Source organism: Elaeis guineensis, chromosome 5 (assembly GCF_000442705.2).
Source record: "Elaeis guineensis isolate ETL-2024a chromosome 5, EG11, whole genome shotgun sequence".
Classification (NCBI taxonomy): Eukaryota; Viridiplantae; Streptophyta; class Magnoliopsida; order Arecales; family Arecaceae; genus Elaeis; species Elaeis guineensis.
In genome coordinates this window covers 95,756,139-95,764,611 of record NC_025997.2, presented here as the reverse complement: position 1 = coordinate 95,764,611, position 8,473 = coordinate 95,756,139, and the positions used below count along the sequence as shown (strand labels likewise).

Genomic DNA, 8,473 nt, shown 5'->3' with positions numbered 1-8,473 from the left:
TTGTTCTTGGGTGATTTGGCTTCGGTTAGAGGTTTAGGGTTGGTCTCATTGGTTTTACTAGTGTGTTCAATGACCTTTCCACTTCTCAAAGTCATGATTGATTTGGCATGTTCAGAAAAAGCTTCTGGGGTATTAGAGCTCTCAATCACAAATTGCCCTCTTGGATTGCTCTCGGGTTGGCTAGGTAATTTTTCTCCTTTCCTCCTACTGAATGCAGTCGCTAGTTAACCTATTTGGGTCTCTAGCTTAGCAATGGATTGTGTGTGGGAGTTAAGGATCTGAGTGTTGACTTCTAATCGTTCTAGTGCTTTCAGAATTTTTTCCTCAAAAGCTGAGCTATGACCAGTAGTAGACAGTTGAGGAGCATTTTGAAATCGATGGTATGGTCCATGCCTATATGTTGGGTCCTGATATTGAGGTCGAGGTGCGGCAGGACCAACCACCGATTGTGATCTCCAGGAAAAATTTAGATGGTTTCTCCAGCCGGGGTTATAAGTGTTCGAATATGGATCGTTTCCTGGTCTGCGAGCTTGTTGGACTTGAGCTTGCTGAACCTGCTCGTGCACAAACTCAGAAAATTGAGGTGCGGCTGGGCATTCACTAACAAAATGGTTCGGACTTGCACACAATGCACAAACTTCTTAGATTGGGTTAGGTGGAATCGGAGATTGTCCAGTATTTAGAAGACGGTCTAATTTTTGGGACAGTTCATCTACCTTACTGTGGATATCTATTACGTTTTCAATCTGATAAATTCCACTTCTTTTTTGTTGAAGCATGGGTTATTCTCTAGAGGTGGCAGACATATGATGTAGAAAATTCTCACTAAGTATTTCAAAGAGCTGCCAGGCTTCATCCTCACTCTTTAGCATGAACGTCCCACCACATGATGCATCAATCATTTGTTGGTGTTTCTCTGATAGATCATCATTAAAACACTGATAAAGTTGCCATTTAGGGACAGCATGGTGTGGACATTTACGAATGAGGTCCCTTAACCTTTTTCATGTCTCATGAAAAAGTTCACCCTCCAATTGGGAAAAACTAGTGATAGCTTTTCTAATTTGATTTGTTTTTTCAATTGAAAAGTATTTCTTGAGAAATTCTCTCTGAAGATGATCCCAAGTTGAAATGGTTATAGAGTCTAAGGAGTTTAACCAATGCTTGGCTTTGTCCTTAAGTGAGAAAGGGAACAGTTTCAACCTAAGGGCATCATCAGAGAAGTTTTGGATTTTTACTGTGGAATAAATTTCAAGAAATTCATCCAAGTGTTTGTATGGATCCTCGTTACTAAGTCCATAGAATGATGGCAACATTTGAATAATGCTAGACTTAATCTTATATTGGGTAGCTTCTACTGGAGGTGCTTGAATGCATGGAGAGTAGGTATACGAGGATAGAGTGAAATATTCTCTCAATGAGCGTGGAGGATTAGCCTTACCAGGTGTAGCCATGTTTCTAACTTGGATAGTCCTAAGAGTCTTTTCTAATTCTTCGTCTAATGGTTGCAAGTTGGGTTTTAGTGATCGTCGACCTAACATGCAACTAAAAGATCTATGTAGGACTATCTTAGTCTGTTAAGGATTATTATTATTTTTTTTTTTTAAGAGGAGAGGAGAAGAGAGAAAAGAGTTCTAAAGAAGAGATCCTAAGAAGTCCTAAAACTAATAGAAGAATTAGTTGTGGTTAGATTTTAATTACAATCAAGTTAGCACGCAGTGGACTCTCTATCCTAAAGTTATCCTAGTTCTAGATAGCTCCTAACTGTAGTTAGCCTTCAAGCCCTCCAAGTCGGAGCTTGACCAACCAACTGGCCAGATAAGTGTAAGATCGGTGGGAGTCCCCCCATTGCTTTCCTTAAACACCAATTAATTTGGCCAGGTCAGTGAATGGAACCAATTAAAAACCACCTTCCTTCGGGCCCAGTCGTCCTGCAAACCACTTGCCTAGACACTAGCTAGCTGACCAAGTCTAACCTGGTTCAACTCTCAGGGTCACTTATCCTAATGAGCTCAAAATCCTTAGGGGTCAACGTCTAATTAATTTTAGATTAAGATCTAGGTTATGCAAATGCAAGGGAGTGATTTATGGGCCAAGGAAGGGTGATCAAATCCCCACCTTATCTTAGTTAATGGGTTGCACCCTTAAAGTTAATTATGGAGATGCAATGCAAAGAAACAAGGTGTCCAATCAAGTTAGAGATTTTTATATTTGAGATTACGCTATTTTAGTTAAGTGTTATGAAATGTCAGTGGTTTTTTTTTTTTAATTCAACCGTGCCAAGATCTCTGACAACGGCGCCAAAATTTGATGCGTAGTCATTGATAGCACCAAAAATAACTCTACTCACTACGTAGGTAGGATGAGTCGAGATCGTATCCTCAAGGATCTTGGGCTAAGTTGAGATTGCAAAATAAAAAAAAGAAGCGTTGTTTTGATTTAGAAAATAAATTATCTTAAAATTTATGTAATTAAAAAATAAAGAGCTCGGGAGTTTTGAATTAATTTTGTACTAGTAGAGTTGTATCTCTTTTTTTTTTTAATTAAATAGATGTGATTAATCTTAGAAAAAATACTTATCTTTCCTCGGCACATCCCGTACCCATAGATCACGGTGCGTCTCCGAAAAGTACTAGGTAAATAATTCTTCTTTCCTCGGCATGCCCTGTACCCATAGATCACGGCGCGTCTCTGAAAAGTAAAAGTTGTTCCTAATATTAATCTAACAGTAAATCATAAATAAAAGCATATGAAAGAGAGCAAATAAAGAACTCATGATGATTTAAATAAAAAGCATAATCTTTATTGCATATAAAGAAATACAAGAAAGTTTAGAACAATAAACCCACTCTGTGTCGTTACAAAATTTTTTCTCCACTCCCGAGACTGCTAGCCTAACTGCTAATGGAGTAGTCCCTTTCTCTTCCTCTATGCAAAGCTCTAGAAGAATTTCTGGGATCCCCCTCAAATGGAAGTACAAGAGCCTTTTTATAGGTGTTAGGAGGGAGGAGTTTTACATGATTTTCAGATATGGGACTAAAGAAAATACTAAGGACTAAAAGATGGATGGATGAGATGGAAAGATTACAAGCAGATAAAGAAAATACAAATTCTTCCTCTTAAAGTATTTCCAAGTATTATATTTTTTTTCTTTAATTTTCAGATCCATCTGCTATCATGAGCGTCCGTCTGTTCGCCACTGTGTCCACCAGCACAAACTCCCCGCGACCCGCCATGCCGCGCGCCCGCAATACCGTGCGCCCACAATCTTCTTTCACGGACCCGTTAGCTGTTAGGAAACCACTTACGCTCCTTTTTTTTGATTAAAAAATTACAAAAAAAAACTTTTGTTTCTTTAAAATGATGCCTATATCTTTTTTGGGTTTCTTGCATAGTATCTTCATTTTCAATAATACCGTATGCATCTTTTTTTTATTTTAATTTTATTTTAAGTCCAATTTTCTTCAAACTTGAGTTTTTTTGATCTGCGAATCAGACTCTTTATATCGGCGATCACCTTTCCTGTAAAACATAAAAAGAAGTATCAAATTTTTAATAAATAAAATAAATTAAATATAATTTTTTTGCTTTAAATGACTTAAATTAAGTGTTTATCAGTACATAGAGTAGATGCTGAAATGGTTCAGCATAGAAATCTTGGAGAGGGGTCTGCTACCCTCTTGGACATAAATATATGTCATATAATGTACTTGAACTGATATAAATAATACTGTGAATGTTACGAGTAGATATTAGTTGTATCCAGACTGTGAGCACTGAATTACTGTAAAAACATCCTTAAGCTCTTAAGAAGAACTCAAGATTTATTCTTAATTTGGAGAAAAATCAAAGCTAAGAGTGGGAGGATACACCAATTTAGATTTCATATCTAACATTGATGGTAGAATGTCTACATCATGGGATGTGTTCCTATGTCGATGATGGAAAAAGTTCAGAGTTTCATGCATGAATTTCAAAATAATTTTGAAATGTAACACAGCAGAATATGTAAATTAAATAATTTAATCTATAAATACATATAATCAAATTACTAAACCCTACAACTAGGACCTATAACATGTCATATTGCATTTATAAGTCAGAAAATAAAAGCTTTGGTATTGATCAAATCAATACCTAGATCTAAAATAATTTTAGATCTAAAATCTAGATCACATCTAGGTAAGAGAGGAGATCAGATCTCTTACCTTCACATGGGTCGAAAATTTCATGGTTGATTTTTTTTGTTGTCTTTGGAGCCGTACACATGTCCGGCCTCTACAGGAGATCCACAGGAGGCTGCAACAAAATCAAAGGTTCGTTGAATGAAGATCCGTTCGAAATGCTAGCTTCTTACGGATCCCTCTGGATGGTTAATCTAAAAATATTCTTCGGATCTCTTGAACATTCCAAGAGATGAAGAATATGAGGAGGAATGAGAGAGAAGTCAAACCCTTGGACCTCTCTGAAATTAGAAATAATATATAATAGGAAAGATCCTAAGAGAAGATAGATTTTCTCTTTCAGGACATCAACGATTGATGTCCTGAGAACATCTCTATACTAGGACATGAGGAGACCTTCTCCTCTAGATGTTTCTCAAACTTTCAGATTTTATGTTATCTGATTTTTCTCATAGAAAAATCTCATGATTGATAGAGAAGAAAGGTTCTAAAAGAAATCTTAAGAGATGATCTTTTTTTCTTCTTCTTCTCTAATCAGGACATGATCAGATCATGTCCAAAATCAGATTACCATGCCCCAACTCATAGTCTAACTAGGATTCTCATGTAGACTAGGTCAAACTCTTTAAACCCAGTCTAAATTAATTGCAACCTAATTAAGGGTGATGCTAGTCCAACTAAAAGCCCAATTAAATCAGATTAAATCATATTTAATTCTGATTTAAATTCTAACTGAATTAAAAATTAGGTGCATACAAGTCCTAGTCGAACAGGGACTTGTTCTCCCTTGCAACTGGCTTATCCAATAAATCAATTAGACTTAATCCAATTAAGTCCAAACTAATTCTAATTGAATCAAATTCAATTAGACTTGATTTTAGCCTAATTGTTCAATCAGATTGAGTCAAGTAGCAATCCAATTGCTAATTGATTCTCCTGCAACACTTGTATTAGGTCAAACATCAATCACATTGATCGTTTAACCTTAGAATGATTTTTAATTATCGATTAACCATCTGATTAGATTACAATCTCTTATGTGTGTGACCCTATAGGTTTGAACCTAAGTCGATAGTACAGGAATCAATTTCTGTACCAATCGAAGTAACCATCTAGCAATGGTTTCCGACGTCCAGATAGGTCGAATGTATGCAAAGCAACATTCTAAGAACCCTGACCCATGGTTACCATATAATTCATCCCTTTGACCAATAATGCTCAAGATGACTTCGAGTATGCTGTCAACACTCATACAAGTCATCTTTATTATGTCTCAAAATTTTACAAATCCCGTGACTCCTCAAGAGGATTACCCAGACCTAGGTTTGGCAAAATTAAAACATAGTGAGACATTCTCTTTCTGAAGTTAATCAGGAGTGGTCAATCCCATCTTGACTCACACACCGACTTTATAAGTACTTGACTGTATCCAAAAACTTTTCGAACCTATATTAAAAATATAGGTAGTCCGACACCAAAGTATAGTGAGTTGCTTGCAAGTCACCATGGTGATCTCAGGTCGGAGGGACACTTATACCCATTGGCCTTAGTTAGCTACTCTTGACAGTAGAGTGTTACATTGGTCATGTTCAGTATCGATGTACTTCTACATCTCACCTAGATGCCATACCAGTATCTCCACACCACTTGATTACGAGGACAACCAACACATATGGCATACAGTGACCTACACTTGATAAGTTATCATCTTTATTAATAACTTATCATTTGGTTGTGAATAATTTAAGAACCATTCGATAAATCCTTCTTTATCGATTGATTGTGGTTCTAAGAATTTCATCATAATTTAGAAGTTCATTTAAAGAAGATAGAACTTTTATGATGAACCTACTAAATAACTATTATTATTAGATAATTCATATACTAATTTCAATCATCTACCACTTAGATGATTGACTTTAGGATACATTTTCCAACAATCGATATTTTAAAAGGATTCCAAATAATCAATCTATGAAAGCTGAGTACCCTGTAGATGTGTAGGATGTATTCTGATTCTAATGTTAGTTACATAATTGGTTGTCATACCATCAGATGTCGTGACACTATACTGCAAAGACAATGGCACCATAGTCCTTACTAAGAAGCCTAGGTCTCACCAAATATCCAAGCACATAGAGCAACAGAAAATGCGACTACCTCAAGTAGAAATATATAGAGGTGCAAAGAGCAAACTCCACATGTGATGTGGATGATCCACTGATAAGTCACTTAGCTGGCCAAAGACTAAAGCCTCTCTTATGAAGATGGGGCTTGGTACATGACAGATTGACTTTAGTGTAAGTGGGAGATTGTTGGATGTGTGCTCTAGAAGCCAATCTTGACTGACGCATAACATATTTCTAGGATATAATTTTATACTTTATGGGTATTTTTATTATCATTCATGTTTATGTGTCTCTGAATCATCCAAAGGATTAACAAGATGATAACACATATTCTCAAAGAGTTAAGAATTTAAGATATGTGTCGTTGATGGTTGTTTCCTAAATTGCTCCTAGTCATAGGATCATCATAGGGATGGTGATTGATTTGGATGGACCAATGCATGGATCACTTCTTTTAGATAGATGGATCTCGAGTCTGCAGTATAGAGACACTGGAGCGAGAGTACAGGTGGTTGTTAGAGAATAACTAGCACTGAGCGTGATCAATACGAGAAGTCACATGGATGTCTGCTCACTCATTAGTGACTTTCTCAATGCTGTAGTTGTACGACTGATCTTTTGACTTGAGATGGCACTACTGCTCATAATGAGGTTGTTGGAGTTTGACTGACACATCAACATGGATCTCAATGAGTTCTTATAGTGGATGTTGGCAACAGTTGGTCTACTATAGGAGTAAGGGTGTGCATCAAGATCGGATCTGTCGATGCTAGCAGAAGGGAGTAGTCTTATGGGATTTAAGAGACTGAGTCCTTAAGTCTATGGCTATAGCAGTATGATTCATGAAAAAAAATTTTTATGAAAATCATATATGCACTTGAGCTAATTGAATCTATCATATGATCGATGATGAGGTTTGACAATTCATGCATAACCTGCCATCCAATCGAAACTCATGGTAGAGGGACTGTATCATGTGTTACTGCACCTAGAGGTTCATCATCTTTTATTTTACTGGATTAGCACTATGTACTGCTAGGTGTCACTGATGGATTGTGATACCCACGAGCATCATCTTGATGATCGATGATCTTTGGTGGGTAGAGTTGGAACGGTTCCAACCTATTGAAAAGAGTTTCAATGATATTGTGATAGGGATCACAATATATCTCACTATCAGATAGAATAGAACCTATAGAGTCACACACAAAAGGAGCTTTTGACTGATCAGATGGTTGAATTATGATTGTGAATCATAACAGGATTTGATTATCAATTTGATCGATGATTGATCCAATGCAAAAGTTGCAATTATGTAACTCGCTAAAGAGTTAGTGAGTTAAAAAAGAATTAATTGGTAATTAGATTACTAAGTGGCTCAATTTGATTGAGCTATGGAACTTGAATCAAGTCTAATTAAATTGAATTTAATTTAACTTGACATGGATTTGATTTGATCAAATCTGATTGGGTTATAAGATAACCTTAATTTGCATAAAAGATTCTTATTTGAATTAAGATTTGAGTTTGACTCAATTCCTAATTAGATTAGGATGAATGAGTTCCTATTTGGATTAGAAATTCTCATTTTCATGGATGCATCAAATTCTAATTGGATTAGGATTAAATTGAGTTTAATTCAAGCACCAAGGGAGAGTCCAAAAGGATTAGGACTCCTTCTCCAATTAGGTGACATCTAATCTAAATAGTTTGAGCTCCAAATCAGATTTGATTCTCCATCTATTTGGGTCTAATCTAGTCCTAATATGATTATATTTGATTGAAGTTTTTATTTGATTTAAAAAAGCCACCTAATCCAAGAGTCCCATGAGATTAAACTTCCTCTCTTTCCATGTGCCAACTAAGTCCCACACAACAATTAGTTTGGATGCCACCTCTCCACTTCCTTTTAGCATGTAAGAAATATAGGAAATCCCTTCTTCCGTGAACCATATGAGTGCAACAAATCTGGGCGGGTTATGGGCAGCGCATAAAATCCTAGAGTCTTAAGACTTTGGGACTCTTGTTTCCTATCCAAAATAGAACTCCTCTTTGCCTATTTAAACCACCACCATATGGGATGGGTAAGAACTAATAGAGATCAGGTTATGACGCCACAAAAGGAGGGGCTTGTGCATGGAGAAAAATTAAGGAGAGAGG

The 8,473-nt window shown here is 36.4% G+C and overlaps 1 non-coding gene across 1 annotated transcript; it reads left to right on the top strand.

Moving 5' to 3' along the window:
• Positions 1 to 960: 960 nt before the first annotated feature.
• Positions 961 to 1,066, top strand: LOC140858283 (small nucleolar RNA R71). The gene has a single exon (XR_012141850.1). It is a non-coding gene; the product is annotated as a small nucleolar RNA R71 (small nucleolar RNA).
• Positions 1,067 to 8,473: the final 7,407 nt, after the last annotated feature.